Source organism: Schistocerca gregaria, chromosome 1 (assembly GCF_023897955.1).
Source record: "Schistocerca gregaria isolate iqSchGreg1 chromosome 1, iqSchGreg1.2, whole genome shotgun sequence".
In the NCBI taxonomy this organism is placed as follows: Eukaryota; Metazoa; Arthropoda; class Insecta; order Orthoptera; family Acrididae; genus Schistocerca; species Schistocerca gregaria.
The window spans coordinates 485,573,707-485,594,309 of NC_064920.1; the positions used below are offsets into that span (position 1 = coordinate 485,573,707).

General features: G+C 46.0%; 2 non-coding genes across 2 annotated transcripts; both read left to right on the forward strand.

The window, feature by feature from the left end:
* The first annotated feature begins 6,242 nt into the window (after positions 1 to 6,242).
* Trnas-cga (transfer RNA serine (anticodon CGA)) lies at positions 6,243 to 6,317 on the forward strand. The gene has a single exon. It is a non-coding gene; the product is annotated as a tRNA-Ser (tRNA).
* A 6,621-nt stretch (positions 6,318 to 12,938) lies between these two features.
* Trnas-cga (transfer RNA serine (anticodon CGA)) lies at positions 12,939 to 13,013 on the forward strand. Its single transcript has one exon. It is a non-coding gene; the product is annotated as a tRNA-Ser (tRNA).
* The last annotated feature ends 7,590 nt before the right edge of the window (positions 13,014 to 20,603 follow it).

Below are 20,603 nucleotides of genomic sequence, written 5' to 3' on the forward strand. Positions count from 1 at the left end.
TATTTCAGTGACATTGTCAAAAGTCTTCTCTAAGTATACATTAGTGTTAACGTAGGTGTGCCTTTTCTTCTACAGTAAGTGCTAGGGTCAGTGTAACCTTGAGTGTCCCTACTTTTGGCCGCACCGAAATGAGTTAAGGACATCAGTCAGCTAAGATTCACCAGCTGTGTGGTCTTATGTTTGGTAAGTCGAGTAAAATCCCTGAGGTGGAGCATGAGGCAAGTGGGAGTGTCAGAGAGCTAGCTAGGAACGGGCGGTAACGGCCCGCGCCGGCCCACACGGACTGCTCAGAGCTGACTTACGGTGCGGCGCACTTCAAACGTCCCGTGTCCGCAGGCAGAGCTGGTCTCCGGACAGACCGTATCTTCCGAAGGGCCTCCCGTCCCAGGGCACGCTTTGCATCACGGCGCATACTGCTACTCCGGAACGGGCGGGATGCCGCCACGAGAACAAGTGGAACACCGAATGGCGCACTTACATTTGTATCTGTTATCCGACAATAGTCATTTAGCGAGTGGCAGGCGGTCTTTATAGCAGTGCTCAACTGATGCAGCACCAGGCGCTATTTTTACATTCTACTTCAGCCCGCAATTGGAGTGGCTACATTCGCTTATAAAATGCCCTACAATGTCTTGTTCTTTGTACTTACCACTGTTTATTCCCGTTTTTTTTTGGCGCCGAAAATCACAGGAAATAAAATTTGTGAACGAGACTGCCAATTTTTAGTAGTTGCTGCCATAAGTAACTGTCCAATAGAAGAACTTTATATACTCTATGTGATCAAAAATAATCGCTCGTTGTAATGCGGAATTGACCACTCGAACACAAAACGCGGACTCGCCAGTGTAGAAGGAGGCGGCGAGTATTGCGTTGTCAGTAGAGAAGCAGTAACAGTGTAATTGGCAGTGCAGAGAGCGCAGTGACTTTGAACGTGTACTGGTCACTGGGTGACACATGAACAACAAATCCGTCAAGAATATATTAACCCTTCTAAAGGCGCTCAAGGTGACTGTTGGTGAGGTGAACATAAAAAGAAAACGCGAAGGAACAATCACAGCTAGATCAAGGACAGACGGACGTCATGTGCTGACAGTCTGGGCCCGTCGAACATTGCGGTTAGTGGTTGTAAATCACTGCATCGAATCTGAGGAAGAAATCGCTCTTTAGTGCTACCATCAGTGCGGCCAGCCACCTAATTGTGTGTAGGGTATAAAAAGAATACTCTACAATTCTTGAGGAGCTCCTGATAAACTACACATTTTCGTCAATGCGAAATGACGCTAGAAGCAGTGTACGACCTGTTTGAAATGATGAGTCACGTTATTCTCTGTGGAAGGATATGGGACTGGCGAATGCCTGGGTAACGTTACCTGCCACAATGTGTAATGCCAACATTGAAATAAGGAGGAGGTGGTGCTGTGGTATGGGATTTATTTTTTGTGTTTAGGGTATCGTCGCCTTATTGCGCTTAAGAAAACGCTAATGGTGACATGATATGAAAGCATTTTGCAGCGTTGTGTTCTGCGAAAGGTAGAGGAACAGGTCGGAGACGATTATTGTATCGGCACATCAGTGCATCCTGTCATAAAGCAACAGCTGTGGGGCAATGGTCTTTGGAGAAAAACATTCCTGGAATGAACTGGTCTGCAAGACACTCGACGTGAACCTAATAGAATACTTTTGGGATGAGCTAGAATATCGACTTCGCCCAGCGTCTAACATTACTACAGTCCCTGGTTTCGGCTCCTGAGTCAGAATGGGCTGCGGTTCCTAAAAGACATTAACACCTCATTGAAAGTGCTTCCAGCAGAATTCAAGTTGTCATAAAGATTAATGTCCATCAATAACTGTCCGGCTAGTTTTCATCATATAGTGTAGTTTCCTGCTACCTTGTCTGTGTGGCGGACTAGTGATTCAGAGTGACTGTTACTGCGATGAACGGCCGGCCGGAGTGTCCGAGCGGTTCTAGGCGCTGCAGTCTGGAACCGAGCGACCGCTACGGTCGCAGGTTCGAATCCTGCCTCGGGCATGGATGTGTGTGATGTCCTTAGGTTAGTTAGGTTTTACTAGTTCTAAGTTCTAGGTGACTGATGACCTCAGAAGTTAAGTCGCATAGTGCTCAGAGTCATTTTACTGCGGTGAACCTGATATATTCCTCGTGCCATGAACAATTTTCATTGGTGGGAGGATAGGGACGAGTTTACCTCAGCCTCGACTTTCAGGAGGTTCTCGAAAGAAACAGCATGGCTGTTTTTTGAAAGCTGATATTAATAGCCGGAGAGATTTGCTGACCATATGTTCCTCCGGTATTGATATCCAGCAAAAGACATGGCGGGCGTTCGGACAATAGTGCCACGGACTTTGACTGACTGTTACCTTAGAGTTACGCCCATTGTTGCAGCCTTTCTTTACCAGCTAGCGAGAAGATACAGTGGGTCACAAGATGGAGTCACATCCCGTCTCCATCTTGCAAGGATGGAAATTTGGGAACGCAGTAAACACTCCTGCAGAACAACCAGATTGCTGTTCCTTGTTTCAAAACTGAAGGAAATGGATTCCACAATGCAAACTCTCTCTCGCTCCTAGGCCATTATTATTTAATTTAATTTAGTAGCTCGTAATTCTGACCAGCTTTCTTCTTAGGCGAGTACTCTCTCTCATCCTGGCGCTATCGGTACTTTTCGGATCTTACATCCATTTCACCCCATTTCCCGAAAGCATTTTTACTTCTGTTACTGACTGGAGAGAACCTAATCTTCTGACGAGGATTCTGTGGTGACTTCTGTCGTGAATGTCGTTCTAGTCAATTTGAAAATGCTTAAAGTTTTTCCTGTCTACACTACTGGCCATTAAAATTGCTACACCACGAAGACGAAGTGCTACGGACGCGAAATTTAACCGACAGATAGAAGTTTCTGTGATATGCAAATGATTAGCTATTCAGAGCATTCACACAAGGTTGGCGCAGGTGGCGACACTTACAACGTGCTGACATGAGGAAAGTTTTCAACCGACTTCTCATACACAAACAGCAGTTAACCGGCGTTGCCTGGTGAAACGTTGTTGTGATGCCTCGTGTAAGGAGGAGAAATGCATACCGTCACGTTTCGACATCGCGGTGAACGCACATTGGAAACGTGTATTCTTCATCGCCATACTGGCGCATCACCCGGCGTGATGGTATGGGGTGCCATTGTTCACACGTCTCAGTCACCTCTTGTTCGCATTGACGGCACTTTGAACAGTGGACGTTACATTTCAGGCGTGTTACGACCTGTGGCTCTACCCTTCATTCGATCCCTTCGAAATCCTACACTTCAGCAGGTTAATGCACGACCGCATGTTGCAGGTCCTTACGGGCCTTTCTGGATACAGAAACTGTTCGATTGCTGTCCTGGCAAGCACATTCTCCAGATCTATCACCAATTGAAAACGTCTGGTCAATGGTGGCCGAGCAACTGGCTCGTCAAACTAAGCCAGTCACTACCCCTGATGAACTGTGGTATCGTGTTGAAGCTGCATTGGCAGCTGTACCTGTACACGCCATCCAAGCGCTGTTTGACTCAACGCCCAGGCGTATAAGGCCGTTATTACGGCCAGAGGTTGTTGTTCTGGGTACTGATTTCGCACCCAAATTGTGTGAAAATGTAATCACGTGTCAGTTCTAGTAAAATATATTTGTCCAAGGAATATCAGTTTATCACCTGCATTTCTTCTTGGTGTAGCAGTTTTAATGGCCAGTAGTGTAGTTTTGTTCGCTTGGCTTAAATCACTTTCCCTCGAGAGACAGGTCCGATGTTTCCAGTTATTCAGTTTGCCCTCTTGAATACATGACTAAACAACATTAACGTCATCTTTCTCACTGCTGTTGTAATGGACTCTAGATGTTGGTACACTTTCGTTTGAGAGTCCTTCTGTTGTTTGTCTTTTGAGGGCCGATCCAGTCTGTTCCACGTTTGTATCGCGCGTCTTTATTGCACACTGCTTCCAGTTTCTAAATGTTTTTGCAAAGCATTGTTATATGCAAATCACGATGTCGTCTCCTGCACTTCCTGATAACTACACCGCAAGGTCTCTGTATTGCAATGTTGTCATCTGCACACGTCTGTCACGATGTATTTCAAATGATCCAATGTTTTTGTCGGTCTTTACAGAACACAAGAGCACGCTTACCTTCCATAAATAAACTACATCTCTTGCTTCACCCTAACAATTAACTGGTGCCTAGTGGTCACGTGTCCGACGTACGCATTCTTTTTTCAAGTCCACCGCCCATCAGTTGTAAGGACGTCTGCACTATTCTGCACTTCTACATGTACACGTACAATCCACAGCCCGCCTTTGCGCGTGTGGCGAAGGGTAGTTAATGTAGCATTGCCATTCCCCTTCAACCTCTCTTTCCAGCACCAGACACAAAGGTGCTCAGGACGGAGGACTGTTGGTAAGTTTTCCCGTGAGCGCGGATCTCTCTAATTCTCAATATGTACTTAGAAAGAAGCAATATATGGTTCGGGTCTTCTAGGAATGTACGTTCTCTGAATTATAGCAGTAAGCCACACCGTGACGCACAACGTCTCTCTTGTAGCTGTAGCACTGGAGCCAGATGAGCATCTTCGTGGTGCTGTCACATTTACCAGCTGAACCTGTGTCGAAACGTGTTGCTTTTCTCGGGATGTTCTCAGTTTCCTCTATCATTTCTTTACAGGGTGTCTCAAACCTTTTGGGTCAAATGGAAACAGGTGATCCACAACCGATCGTACTGAGATAGGGAACCAGTGGTCTGAAATGCATGTTTATTGTGTTACGAACACACACAGAAGTCACCGCCTAACAACAATGTAGCTCATAGTAACTGTTCAGAGTGACGCCCGCCAGTCTAAATGCTTGCATGGCAACAGCGTACGCACGTGGCAGCCGAACAGAGACGCTGTACACATCTTAGCTCATAGCATGTGTGTCACGTGATGACCGCAAGCCTCGCACTAGCAAATTAACCTGTGCCTCAAGCACACCACTGTCCCAAGCATCAGTTGCATCAGAAAGACGGTGCAGAACTTCATGCGCCATCGACAAACATCTATTGAGACTGGCAGCCGTCACTTTGAACTGTTGCTGTGCCCTACGTTGTTGTTATGCCGTATGCGCAGCATGTGTCCATATACGTAACAAATATCCATTTCCGTCAATCTGTTCCCTATCTCAATACGATCGGTTGTGAACCCACTGTCACATCTTACAATTTGACCCAAAAGCTTTGAGACTCCCTGTATAATACGGATCCGACACCGCCAAGCAACATCCAAGTATTGATTGAAGAACGGTTTTGCAAGCTATGTACTTCGTCAGTGCACTATACTCCCTGAGGATTCTTTCAATGAATCTCAGGGTGGCATCTGCCTCCCCTGCTCTTTGTTTTACGTGATAATTCCACTTCAAATTGCTCCGTGTATTTAATATATGAGACTGCTTCCAGTGACTGTTTTGCAACCTGTAATCATATAATGGTGGGTCTTTCTGCCTATTCAGAATGGTTCAAATGGCTCTGATTACTATGGGACTTAACATCTGAGGTTATCAGTCCCCTAGAACTACTTAAACCTAATTAACCTAAGGACATCACACACAGCCATGCCCGGGGCAGGACTCTAACCTGCGAACGTAGCAGTCACGCGGTTCCGGACTGAAGCGTCTAGAACCGCTCGGTCCTCACGCCCGGCCTTCTGCCTATTCATGTGCAGTACGATACATTTGTTTATGTTGAGGCAACTTTAAGTGCGTCTTTGTGTATTAATTGAGACAGTAGTCCTAAAGCAAAACAACACGATGTTCATAAATATCAGACATGTAAACCTTGGAAAATCAGAGTTTTTCCTGAGGTATAGGATATACTACTCTTTGGTGTCTCATTTTCCAGTCTTATTCACTCAGCATCGTCTGACTTCCAGAATGAGATTTTCACTCTGCAGCGGAGTGTGCGCTGATATGAAACTTCCTGGCAGATTAAAACTGTGTGCCGGACCGAGACTCGAACTCGGGACCTTTAGTCTGTCAGAAAGTTTCATATCAGCGCACACTCTCATTCTGGAAACATCCCCCAGGCTGTGGCTAAGCCATGTCTCCGCAATATCCTTTCTTTCAGGAGTGCTAGTTCTGCAAAGTCTGCAGGAAAGCTTTTGTTAAGTTTGGAAGGTAGGAGACGAGGTACTGGCAGAAGTAAAGCTGTGAGGGCGGAGCGTGAGTCGTGCTTGGGTAGCTCAGTTGGTAGAGCACTTGCCCTCGAAAGGTAAAGGTCCCGAGTTCGAGTCTCGGTCCGGCACACAGTTTTAATCTGCCAGGAAGTTTCATCGTCTGATTTAATTCGGCTGCATTCCATCAGCATTTTTTCCTTTTTCCTTACAGCTGATCTTCCAAGTCATTTCTTGTCTCTGGCACAATTACAGTTTCGTCGGCAAAGCTTATTTATTTTTTCTCCCCGAACTTTAATTCCTTGGTTTCATTCACAGCTTGCTCAATGTACAGACTAAGTAAGATCGGGGATAGGGACAAACCTATCTGACTCTCTACTCAACCTTTGTTTCCTTTCCGTCTCCTTCGACTCGTATTACTTCAGTTGGATTTTTGTACAACTTTAAAATAACCTTTCGTTTCCTGTATTTTATCCCTGTTGCCTTCAGAATTGCAAAGAGTGCAATCCACTCAATATTGTCAAAAGCTATCTCTAAATCAAGAAGTACTATACCGAGTCGCATCGAAATAATGGCATACAGAAAAGGATGACACGGCCACCAGTCGGCTTGGCGTTATCCACTGTGGCTGATCTATGACTTACTTTCACACAGAATGTGGTAAGATCACTTCAGGGTTGATGCAAGCATGTTTTCCTTCGCGGTGGAATCGCCGTCCCTGTATTGCCACGTTATTATCCTGCCCCCCCCCCCCCCCCCCCCCCCCCGTCTGTGTGACGTCTGACGTCGATGCTGTTGTAACCCAAGGCAGTGCCGAACGGGAAGGCAGCAGTCACAGTGGCAGCAAGCAGCATCGGGGATTCCGTCGACTACCGACGTCGGCCGAAGATGGCGGATCTTTCCAAAACAGTACGTGTGCAGTCTAAGTGCAACCGATCTCAGCATCCGAACGAACAGACTACGGACGATGGTCAGTGGAATTCAAATCCGTTTGTTTTCTTCCGGCAATGCCACACTCGAGACATGGACTGCGAGAAATTTTTGGTAAGAGAAAGGAGGAGTTTCTGGTATCCTGAGGGTGAGAAATATAACAATAGAAATATTTTTCAGAATCTACTGTCTGAAATCGCTACTTTATTGGAAACCACGAGTTTCGAAGAAATTAAAAGTACACTAATAGTTAACCGAACGTTACCTTGTGTTACATTAAGTATATCCCGTGGCTGTCTAGCCATCTGAGACTCAGATCTATAATTACAATGAAGCGTATTATGGAAGCAAATCGAAAATTTGATGCCTCGATTATATCCTCAAAAAAATATGTGTTCAGCTGAGAAGGGTGACTTACGTCAGTTTGGTGCTTTAAGTTACTGCAGTAAAACTTGTTTGGGTTAGGGCAGGTGGGCATTAGCTGTCTAAGAATTGTTATTACTGCTTTCTGGTGATTTTTATGTCAGCAGGGTGATAATTCTGTTATATGAGGCGGTTTTCAAACGTGGTGTATATATTTCCACTGTTCTTTAGGTGTTCAGAGTACCTTGTTCTAAAATTTACGTTAATGTTTCAAGCATTGAAGGTTAACTAAGACGTCTGTTTTGCAGAATTATTCTGAAGCTGCGCAGAATGTTCGTAATCATGTTTTCTCCAATGTTACCACGAGTCATCACGAGTATGTAATAGAATGTTTCTCTTTTCATCTCATTTATTTGTAAAACTTGTCTAGTTATTCATATAAAACAAGAAATATAGTACTCACCATGTCCTTTTCGAGACAGATGTAGGTTGGAGTGTTGTTTGGGGTCTACTGTCCGAAGAAGCTGCAGCTCTCCAAGTTACTCTATCTTGTCTGGGCCTCTCCGTCTCCGGATAAGTACTGCAAACTCCATCCTTTTGAACCAACTTGCTGTAGTCATCTCCTGCTCTATCTCTATAATTATTACACCTACAATTCTCTCCAATACTAAACTGGTGATTCCTTGATGCCTCAGACTGTTTCGTGTTTGCAGATCCTTTCTTTTGTTGAAAATGTGTGCCTCAATGGCTCAGTCGAATAGAGCGTCTACCATGTAAGCAGGAGATGCAGGATTCGAGACCGAGTCGGGGCACACATTTTCCAACTGTTCCCGTTGATATTTATCAACGCCTATAAGCAGCTGATGGTCTGGATTTCATTGTAATTTCATTCTTCGAGAGCTGCAAGATCACAAATGGTATCTCTTCTTTGAGACATGTCCCAAAGAATAGATACCATCTTCATACTTTGGATATATCGTCAGTGTGTGTGTTTAACATGGTCCATTTGTCTTCGTTTCTGAGCACTGCGTGGGTGGTGTCTTAAATATTGTTGAGGTTCCAGTCTATTGTGTGTCTGATGTTGGTATATCGTCCGCAGAAAAAGACGTTGTGTTCTGGAGACCTTTCTTCCCCACATGTGTATGTTAGTGTCTGCCTCGCCGGCAGGAGTGGCCGAGCGGTTCTAGGCGCTACAGTCTGGAACCGCGAGACCGCTACGGTCGAAGGTTCGAATCCTGCCTCGGGCATGGATGTGTGTGATGTCCTTAGGTTAGTTAGGTTTTACTAGTTCTAAGTTCTAGGTGACTGATGACCTCAGAAGTTAAGTCGCATAGTGCTCAGAGTCATTTTACTGCGGTGAACCTGATATATTCCTCGTGCCATGAACAATTTTCATTGGTGGGAGGATAGGGACGAGTTTACCTCAGCCTCGACTTTCAGGAGGTTCTCGAAAGAAACAGCATGGCTGTTTTTTGAAAGCTGATATTAATAGCCGGAGAGATTTGCTGACCATATGTTCCTCCGGTATTGATATCCAGCAAAAGACATGGCGGGCGTTCGGACAATAGTGCCACGGACTTTGACTGACTGTTACCTTAGAGTTACGCCCATTGTTGCAGCCTTTCTTTACCAGCTAGCGAGAAGATACAGTGGGTCACAAGATGGAGTCACATCCCGTCTCCATCTTGCAAGGATGGAAATTTGGGAACGCAGTAAACACTCCTGCAGAACAACCAGATTGCTGTTCCTTGTTTCAAAACTGAAGGAAATGGATTCCACAATGCAAACTCTCTCTCGCTCCTAGGCCATTATTATTTAATTTAATTTAGTAGCTCGTAATTCTGACCAGCTTTCTTCTTAGGCGAGTACTCTCTCTCATCCTGGCGCTATCGGTACTTTTCGGATCTTACATCAATTTCACCCCATTTCCCGAAAGCATTTTTACTTCTGTTACTGACTGGAGAGAACCTAATCTTCTGACGAGGATTCTGTGGTGACTTCTGTCGTGAATGTCGTTCTAGTCAATTTGAAAATGCTTAAAGTTTTTCCTGTCTACACTACTGGCCATTAAAATTGCTACACCACGAAGACGAAGTGCTACGGACGCGAAATTTAACCGACAGATAGAAGTTTCTGTGATATGCAAATGATTAGCTATTCAGAGCATTCACACAAGGTTGGCGCAGGTGGCGACACTTACAACGTGCTGACATGAGGAAAGTTTTCAACCGACTTCTCATACACAAACAGCAGTTAACCGGCGTTGCCTGGTGAAACGTTGTTGTGATGCCTCGTGTAAGGAGGAGAAATGCATACCGTCACGTTTCGACATCGCGGTGAACGCACATTGGAAACGTGTATTCTTCATCGCCATACTGGCGCATCACCCGGCGTGATGGTATGGGGTGCCATTGTTCACACGTCTCAGTCACCTCTTGTTCGCATTGACGGCACTTTGAACAGTGGACGTTACATTTCAGGCGTGTTACGACCTGTGGCTCTACCCTTCATTCGATCCCTTCGAAATCCTACACTTCAGCAGGTTAATGCACGACCGCATGTTGCAGGTCCTTACGGGCCTTTCTGGATACAGAAACTGTTCGATTGCTGTCCTGGCAAGCACATTCTCCAGATCTATCACCAATTGAAAACGTCTGGTCAATGGTGGCCGAGCAACTGGCTCGTCAAACTAAGCCAGTCACTACCCCTGATGAACTGTGGTATCGTGTTGAAGCTGCATTGGCAGCTGTACCTGTACACGCCATCCAAGCGCTGTTTGACTCAACGCCCAGGCGTATAAGGCCGTTATTACGGCCAGAGGTTGTTGTTCTGGGTACTGATTTCGCACCCAAATTGTGTGAAAATGTAATCACGTGTCAGTTCTAGTAAAATATATTTGTCCAAGGAATATCAGTTTATCACCTGCATTTCTTCTTGGTGTAGCAGTTTTAATGGCCAGTAGTGTAGTTTTGTTCGCTTGGCTTAAATCACTTTCCCTCGAGAGACAGGTCCGATGTTTCCAGTTATTCAGTTTGCCCTCTTGAATACATGACTAAACAACATTAACGTCATCTTTCTCACTGCTGTTGTAATGGACTCTAGATGTTGGTACACTTTCGTTTGAGAGTCCTTCTGTTGTTTGTCTTTTGAGGGCCGATCCAGTCTGTTCCACGTTTGTATCGCGCGTCTTTATTGCACACTGCTTCCAGTTTCTAAATGTTTTTGCAAAGCATTGTTATATGCAAATCACGATGTCGTCTCCTGCACTTCCTGATAACTACATCGCAAGGTCTCTGTATTGCAATGTTGTCATCTGCACACGTCTGTCACGATGTATTTCAAATGATCCAATGTTTTTGTCGGTCTTTACAGAACACAAGAGCACGCTTACCTTCCATAAATAAACTACATCTCTTGCTTCACCCTAACAATTAACTGGTGCCTAGTGGTCACGTGTCCGACGTACGCATTCTTTTTTCAAGTCCACCGCCCATCAGTTGTAAGGACGTCTGCACTATTCTGCACTTCTACATGTACACGTACAATCCACAGCCCGCCTTTGCGCGTGTGGCGAAGGGTAGTTAATGTAGCATTGCCATTCCCCTTCAACCTCTCTTTCCAGCACCAGACACAAAGGTGCTCAGGACGGAGGACTGTTGGTAAGTTTTCCCGTGAGCGCGGATCTCTCTAATTCTCAATATGTACTTAGAAAGAAGCAATATATGGTTCGGGTCTTCTAGGAATGTACGTTCTCTGAATTATAGCAGTAAGCCACACCGTGACGCACAACGTCTCTCTTGTAGCTGTAGCACTGGAGCCAGATGAGCATCTTCGTGGTGCTGTCACATTTACCAGCTGAACCTGTGTCGAAACGTGTTGCTTTTCTCGGGATGTTCTCAGTTTCCTCTATCATTTCTTTACAGGGTGTCTCAAACCTTTTGGGTCAAATGGAAACAGGTGATCCACAACCGATCGTACTGAGATAGGGAACCAGTGGTCTGAAATGCATGTTTATTGTGTTACGAACACACACAGAAGTCACCGCCTAACAACAATGTAGCTCATAGTAACTGTTCAGAGTGACGCCCGCCAGTCTAAATGCTTGCATGGCAACAGCGTACGCACGTGGCAGCCGAACAGAGACGCTGTACACATCTTAGCTCATAGCATGTGTGTCACGTGATGACCGCAAGCCTCGCACTAGCAAATTAACCTGTGCCTCAAGCACACCACTGTCCCAAGCATCAGTTGCATCAGAAAGACGGTGCAGAACTTCATGCGCCATCGACAAACATCTATTGAGACTGGCAGCCGTCACTTTGAACTGTTGCTGTGCCCTACGTTGTTGTTATGCCGTATGCGCAGCATGTGTCCATATACGTAACAAATATCCATTTCCGTCAATCTGTTCCCTATCTCAATACGATCGGTTGTGAACCCACTGTCACATCTTACAATTTGACCCAAAAGCTTTGAGACTCCCTGTATAATACGGATCCGACACCGCCAAGCAACATCCAAGTATTGATTGAAGAACGGTTTTGCAAGCTATGTACTTCGTCAGTGCACTATACTCCCTGAGGATTCTTTCAATGAATCTCAGGGTGGCATCTGCCTCCCCTGCTCTTTGTTTTACGTGATAATTCCACTTCAAATTGCTCCGTGTATTTAATATATGAGACTGCTTCCAGTGACTGTTTTGCAACCTGTAATCATATAATGGTGGGTCTTTCTGCCTATTCAGAATGGTTCAAATGGCTCTGATTACTATGGGACTTAACATCTGAGGTTATCAGTCCCCTAGAACTACTTAAACCTAATTAACCTAAGGACATCACACACAGCCATGCCCGGGGCAGGACTCTAACCTGCGAACGTAGCAGTCACGCGGTTCCGGACTGAAGCGTCTAGAACCGCTCGGTCCTCACGCCCGGCCTTCTGCCTATTCATGTGCAGTACGATACATTTGTTTATGTTGAGGCAACTTTAAGTGCGTCTTTGTGTATTAATTGAGACAGTAGTCCTAAAGCAAAACAACACGATGTTCATAAATATCAGACATGTAAACCTTGGAAAATCAGAGTTTTTCCTGAGGTATAGGATATACTACTCTTTGGTGTCTCATTTTCCAGTCTTATTCACTCAGCATCGTCTGACTTCCAGAATGAGATTTTCACTCTGCAGCGGAGTGTGCGCTGATATGAAACTTCCTGGCAGATTAAAACTGTGTGCCGGACCGAGACTCGAACTCGGGACCTTTAGTCTGTCAGAAAGTTTCATATCAGCGCACACTCTCATTCTGGAAACATCCCCCAGGCTGTGGCTAAGCCATGTCTCCGCAATATCCTTTCTTTCAGGAGTGCTAGTTCTGCAAAGTCTGCAGGAAAGCTTTTGTTAAGTTTGGAAGGTAGGAGACGAGGTACTGGCAGAAGTAAAGCTGTGAGGGCGGAGCGTGAGTCGTGCTTGGGTAGCTCAGTTGGTAGAGCACTTGCCCTCGAAAGGTAAAGGTCCCGAGTTCGAGTCTCGGTCCGGCACACAGTTTTAATCTGCCAGGAAGTTTCATCGTCTGATTTAATTCGGCTGCATTCCATCAGCATTTTTTCCTTTTTCCTTACAGCTGATCTTCCAAGTCATTTCTTGTCTCTGGCACAATTACAGTTTCGTCGGCAAAGCTTATTTATTTTTTCTCCCCGAACTTTAATTCCTTGGTTTCATTCACAGCTTGCTCAATGTACAGACTAAGTAAGATCGGGGATAGGGACAAACCTATCTGACTCTCTACTCAACCTTTGTTTCCTTTCCGTCTCCTTCGACTCGTATTACTTCAGTTGGATTTTTGTACAACTTTAAAATAACCTTTCGTTTCCTGTATTTTATCCCTGTTGCCTTCAGAATTGCAAAGAGTGCAATCCACTCAATATTGTCAAAAGCTATCTCTAAATCAAGAAGTACTATACCGAGTCGCATCGAAATAATGGCATACAGAAAAGGATGACACGGCCACCAGTCGGCTTGGCGTTATCCACTGTGGCTGATCTATGACTTACTTTCACACAGAATGTGGTAAGATCACTTCAGGGTTGATGCAAGCATGTTTTCCTTCGCGGTGGAATCGCCGTCCCTGTATTGCCACGTTATTATCCTGCCCCCCCCCCCCCCCCCGTCTGTGTGACGTCTGACGTCGATGCTGTTGTAACCCAAGGCAGTGCCGAACGGGAAGGCAGCAGTCACAGTGGCAGCAAGCAGCATCGGGGATTCCGTCGACTACCGACGTCGGCCGAAGATGGCGGATCTTTCCAAAACAGTACGTGTGCAGTCTAAGTGCAACCGATCTCAGCATCCGAACGAACAGACTACGGACGATGGTCAGTGGAATTCAAATCCGTTTGTTTTCTTCCGGCAATGCCACACTCGAGACATGGACTGCGAGAAATTTTTGGTAAGAGAAAGGAGGAGTTTCTGGTATCCTGAGGGTGAGAAATATAACAATAGAAATATTTTTCAGAATCTACTGTCTGAAATCGCTACTTTATTGGAAACCACGAGTTTCGAAGAAATTAAAAGTACACTAATAGTTAACCGAACGTTACCTTGTGTTACATTAAGTATATCCCGTGGCTGTCTAGCCATCTGAGACTCAGATCTATAATTACAATGAAGCGTATTATGGAAGCAAATCGAAAATTTGATGCCTCGATTATATCCTCAAAAAAATATGTGTTCAGCTGAGAAGGGTGACTTACGTCAGTTTGGTGCTTTAAGTTACTGCAGTAAAACTTGTTTGGGTTAGGGCAGGTGGGCATTAGCTGTCTAAGAATTGTTATTACTGCTTTCTGGTGATTTTTATGTCAGCAGGGTGATAATTCTGTTATATGAGGCGGTTTTCAAACGTGGTGTATATATTTCCACTGTTCTTTAGGTGTTCAGAGTACCTTGTTCTAAAATTTACGTTAATGTTTCAAGCATTGAAGGTTAACTAAGACGTCTGTTTTGCAGAATTATTCTGAAGCTGCGCAGAATGTTCGTAATCATGTTTTCTCCAATGTTACCACGAGTCATCACGAGTATGTAATAGAATGTTTCTCTTTTCATCTCATTTATTTGTAAAACTTGTCTAGTTATTCATATAAAACAAGAAATATAGTACTCACCATGTCCTTTTCGAGACAGATGTAGGTTGGAGTGTTGTTTGGGGTCTACTGTCCGAAGAAGCTGCAGCTCTCCAAGTTACTCTATCTTGTCTGGGCCTCTCCGTCTCCGGATAAGTACTGCAAACTCCATCCTTTTGAACCAACTTGCTGTAGTCATCTCCTGCTCTATCTCTATAATTATTACACCTACAATTCTCTCCAATACTAAACTGGTGATTCCTTGATGCCTCAGACTGTTTCGTGTTTGCAGATCCTTTCTTTTGTTGAAAATGTGTGCCTCAATGGCTCAGTCGAATAGAGCGTCTACCATGTAAGCAGGAGATGCAGGATTCGAGACCGAGTCGGGGCACACATTTTCCAACTGTTCCCGTTGATATTTATCAACGCCTATAAGCAGCTGATGGTCTGGATTTCATTGTAATTTCATTCTTCGAGAGCTGCAAGATCACAAATGGTATCTCTTCTTTGAGACATGTCCCAAAGAATAGATACCATCTTCATACTTTGGATATATCGTCAGTGTGTGTGTTTAACATGGTCCATTTGTCTTCGTTTCTGAGCACTGCGTGGGTGGTGTCTTAAATATTGTTGAGGTTCCAGTCTATTGTGTGTCTGATGTTGGTATATCGTCCGCAGAAAAAGACGTTGTGTTCTGGAGACCTTTCTTCCCCACATGTGTATGTTAGTGTCTGCCTCGCCGGCAGGAGTGGCCGAGCGGTTCTAGGCGCTACAGTCTGGAACCGCGAGACCGCTACGGTCGAAGGTTCGAATCCTGCCTCGGGCATGGATGTGTGTGATGTCCTTAGGTTAGTTAAGTTTAAGTAGTTCTAAGTTCTAGGGGACTGATGATCTCAGAAGTTGTTCCATAGTGCTCAGAGCCAGTGTCTGCCTCACACTCAAGGCGTTTAAGTGAATGGGATAAGGGCCGTGTGCTGTTAAGAAGTGCATCATACCGCGGCTGGGATCAATATGTTTGAGTTGTAGTCTCTCCCCTGTATCGGAAAAGAACTGGTATAGCCTGCGGCCCTTATCACTTATATCCCACTCACCTTGCCAAGTATCCGTCCCCTAATTTTTCAATTGGCGTTTCGTGACAATTGTACTCCAATGATCTTTCGACCCTGAGCATGCCTACCCACCTTAAGCCAGTATGTAGGCGCTCTATATTTTATCGTAATGTCTGTTGGGTAGATTCCGAGCACCACACAGAGTGAGTCCGCTGAGGTGGTGCCGAAAGCTCCGTATGTTCTAAGTATGCCGCTCCTTTGTCATCGTCTGACGAGGGTCCGGTTTGTTGATAGGCTCTATCTGTGAGTCCACGTGCTGGCGGCGAAGCTAAGTACCGACTCGAAAAGAGCACAATGGTATTCCCGTGTAACTGACAAGGGGAGTTTAATCGTTCTAAATTTAGTCTTGCCAGTTTGTATAGTATTTTTTTCTGCTTTGTTTGTGATAATGCGCATGTTTTCATGGAAATTTTGCTTTTTGTCTCTGTATATCCCAAGATAGCGTGTGGTGACTACTCGTTTAATGATTGTGTCCCCAGGAGAGACCCTTTCAGTAAAGTGTATATTCTTTTGCTGTCGGCTATCTTGAGTTTGTTGTTGTGGCACCATGGTCACAACATATTCGTGCGGATTCTGGCACACGGAATGCGGTCTGTGAGAAACGATACACGTGAACACCCACGAAAGCAGGCCGTGGTTACTTTGTGAGTGCCGACGACACGGCGCAGCTCTCACGACACAATCGAGCGATTACTTCCCCAGCGCGACTGCGCGACTGGCCAGCACTCGATCACGCGGGCTTTAATTGCCACCTGTGTGTATGTGCTGCGGGAGTCGGAGGCGCGCAGAAGCGCCGGGCCCGGCGCTGGGGGCATGTTTACGGCGAGCGCGGTGCGGCGCTAAACGCGGCGGCCGAATCAATTGCCGTTATAGATTCACCGAGCGAAACTGAGCGCGCCGGGCCGGAGGGGCGGTGGAGGTCGGGTAGGGTCGGACGAGCCCGTGTGGCGGGGCCGCCAGGGAGCCGGAGAAATAAGCGCTCGCCGCCTCACCTCTGACCCGGGCTTAATTAGAAAAGGCGGGTAATTAGTACGTCACATTTAAATAAACCGCGACGGCACATCCGGCGCTAACCTGTCATTATCGGCGGCCGGCGCAGGGGTCGGCGGACGCCACCGGCGCCGCCACTTCGCCCGCCGAAAAATAGGCCGGCCGGTACGGCCCGACACACGGCCCACCATTTGTCTCACCGCGAACGAGCGCGCCGCCGTTCCGCCGGCATCGTTGCTGGAGGTCCGTAATGCCGGCCGAACGGCGACCCGGGCTTATTGGTAGTCATTCGAGAGCTTTATTCACTGCTGTCTGTTCTAACACGTTCTCCATATATGGAGTACTGAGACGGAGTTTTTATTTGCAGCATTATTTATTTATACAGGGTGTTACAAAAAGGTACGGCCGAACTTTCAGGAAACATTCCTCACACACAAAGAAAGAAAATATGTTATGTGGACCTGTGTCCGGAAACGCTTACTTTCCATGTTAGAGCTCATTTTATTACTTCTCTTCAAATCACATTAATCATGGAATGGAAACACACAGCAACAGAACGTACCAGCGTCACTTCAAACACTTTGTTACAGGAAATGTTCAAAATGCCCTCCGTTAGCGAGGATACATGCATCCACCCTCCGTCGCATGGAATCCCTGATGCGCTGTTGCAGCCCTGGAGAATAGCTTATTGTAACACAGCCGTCCACAATACGAGCACGAAGAGTCTCTACGTTTGGTACCGGGGTTGCGTAGACAAGAGCTTTCAAATGCCCCCATAAATGAAAGTCAAGAGGGTTGAGGTCAGGAGAGCGTGGAGGCCATGGAATTGGTCCGCTTCTACCAATCCATCGGTCACCAAATCTGTTGTTGAGAAGCGTACGAACACTCCGACTGAAATGTGCACCAGCTCCATCGTGCATGAACCACATGTTGTGTTGTACTTGTAAAGGCACATGTTCTAGCAGCACAGGTAGAGTATCCCGTATGAAATCATGATAACATGCTCCATTGAGCGTAGGTGGAAGAACATGGGGACCAATCAAGACATCACCAACAATGCCTGCCCAAGCGTTCACAGAAAATCTGTGTTGATGACGTGATTGCACAATTGCGTGCGGTTTCTCGTCAACCCACACATGTTGATTGTGAAAATTTACAATTTGATCATGTTGGAATGAAGCCTCATCCATAAAGAGAACGTTTTCACTGAAATGAGAATTGACACATTGCTGGATGAACCATTCTCAGAAGTGTACCCGTGGAGGCCAATCAGCTGCTCATAGTGCCTGCACACGCTGTACATGGTACGGAAACAACTGGTTCTCCCGTAGCACTCTCCATACAGTGACGTGGTCAACGTTACCTTGTACAGCAGCAACTTCTCTGACGCTGACATTAGGGTTATCGGCAACTGCACGAAGAATTGCCTGGTCCATTGCAAGTGTCCTCGTCGTTCTAGGTCTTCCCCAGTCGCGACTCATAGGCTGGAATGTTCCGTGCTCCCTAAGAAGCCTGCCGGCCGTTCTGGCCGAGCGGTTCTAGGCGCTTCAGTCTGGAACCGCGAGACCGCTACGGTCGCAGGTTCGAATCCTGCCTAGAGCATGGATGTGTGTGCTGTCCTTAGGTTAGTTAGGTTTAAATAGTTCTAAGTTCTAGGGAACTGATGACCTCAGATGTTAAGTCCCACAGTGCTCAGAGCCATTTTTGAACCTAAGAGGCCGATCAATTGCTTCGAACGTCTTCCTGTCGGGACACCTTCGTTCTGGAAATCTGTCTCGATACAAACATGCCGCGCCACGGCTATTGCCCCTTGCTAATCCATACATCAAATGGGCACCTGCCAACTTCGCATTTGTAAACATTGCACTGACTGCAAAACAACGTTCGTGATGATCACTAACCTATTGATGCAACGTACTGATGTGCTTGATTCTAGTACTGTAGAGCAATGAGTCGCATGTCAACACAAGCACCGAAGTCAACACCACCTTCCTTCAATTGAGTCAACTGGCGGTGAATCGAGGAAGTACAGTATATACTGACGAAACTAAAATGAGCTCTAATATGGAAATTAAGCGTTTCCGGACACATGTCCACATAACGTCTTTTCTTTGTTTGTGTGTGAGGAATGTTTCCTGAAAGTTTGGCCGTACCTACTTGTAACACACTGTATACTGAAGTGCCAAAGAACCTGGTATAGGCATGCGTATTCAAATAAAGAGATATGTAGACAGGTAGAATACGGCGCTGCTGTCGGCAAAGCCTATACAGGGTGAAAAGTATTTAAACCGACAAACTCTGGGAGGTTGTAGGAGACATCAAAACAAATATTTTTCCCTCATGTCATTTTTTCCTACGGGGATTATTTAAACCGCTGGAGGCTGTATTACACTGTACAGTTGTTAGAGGCTGTATTACGATCTTCAGTTGTAGGCATCTGCTGTCCATCAGTGTAGTAGTGCAGTGTCTCTGTTTACTAATGGAGCGATACACCTGGAGTGAGTACACTGATATGGTTGGTGCGTACTACGTAGCGCACCACAACGGACAAGCTGCACAGCGGGTTTATCAACAACAATACCCTAATCGCCGTATCACGCATCATACGACCTCTGCAGCTGTGTCCCAATGTCTGCGTGAGACCGGGTCATTTAGCAGATTACCTGGACAGGGACGCCGTTGCACTTTAAGAACGCTGCAATTTCAGGAAGCTGCCTTGCAGCAAGTGGAGCGGGATCCTTCAATCAGCACTCGTGCAATTGCACGTAACATGGGGACGAATCAGAAGAATGTAAGAACAGTCCTTCGAGAGCAATTTTAACGTCCATTTCACTTACAGCGTGTCCAAAACCTGGAACCAGTTGATTATCCACCCAGAGCACGGTTTTCGCAATGGTACCTCGAACAGTGTGAAATGCATCCGTCATTTACATCTACATCTATATTTATACTCCGCAAGCCACCCAACGGTGTGTGGTGGAGGGCACTTTACGTGCCACTGTCATTACCTCTCTTTCCTGTTCCAGTCTCGTATGGTTCGCGGGAAGAACGACTGTCTGAAAGCCTTCGTGCGCGCTCTAATCTCTCTAATTTTACATTAGTGATCTCCTCGGGAGGTATAAGTAGGGGGAAGCAATATATTCGATACCTCATCCAAAACGCACCCTCTCGAAACCTGGCGAGCAAGCTACACCGCGATGCAGAGCGCCTCTCTTGCAGAGTTTGCCACTTGAGTTTGTTAAACATCTCCGTAACGCTATCACGGTTACCAAATAACCCTGTGACTAAACGCGCCGCTCTTCTTTGGATCTTCTCTATCTCCTCCGTCAACCCGATCTGGTACGGATCCCACACTGATGAGCAATACTCAAGTATAGGTCGAACGAGTGTTTTGTAAGCCACCTCGTTTGTTGATGGACTACATTTTCTAAAGACTCTCCCAATGAATCTCAACCTGGTACCCGCCTTACCAACAATTAATTTTATATGATCATTCCACTTCAAATCGTTCCGCATGCATACTCTCAGATATTTTACAGAAGTAACTGCTACATTTCCATCCTCTGTGTTGTTTACCGATGAATCAACGTTCGGGCGTGATGGAGTCTTCAACATGCACAATTCGCATGTTTGGAGTGAGGATAACCCACATGTCACAGTTACTAGCGCCCATCAAGTGCGGTTCTTCTTTAATGTGTGGGTCAGTGTTTTTGGGGACTGTTTAATTAGTCCGTATCTGCTACCTACGCCATTAAATGGCGGGCACTATTACAATTTTCTCGCCAGAGCATTGCCATAATTGCTGGAAGACGTCCTGCTCCCTACAAGACAACACATGTGGTTCCAACATGACATGGCGCCGGCACATTTCAGTCGTCGTGTGCGCCGATTCCTGGACCGACGGATCCCAGAAACGT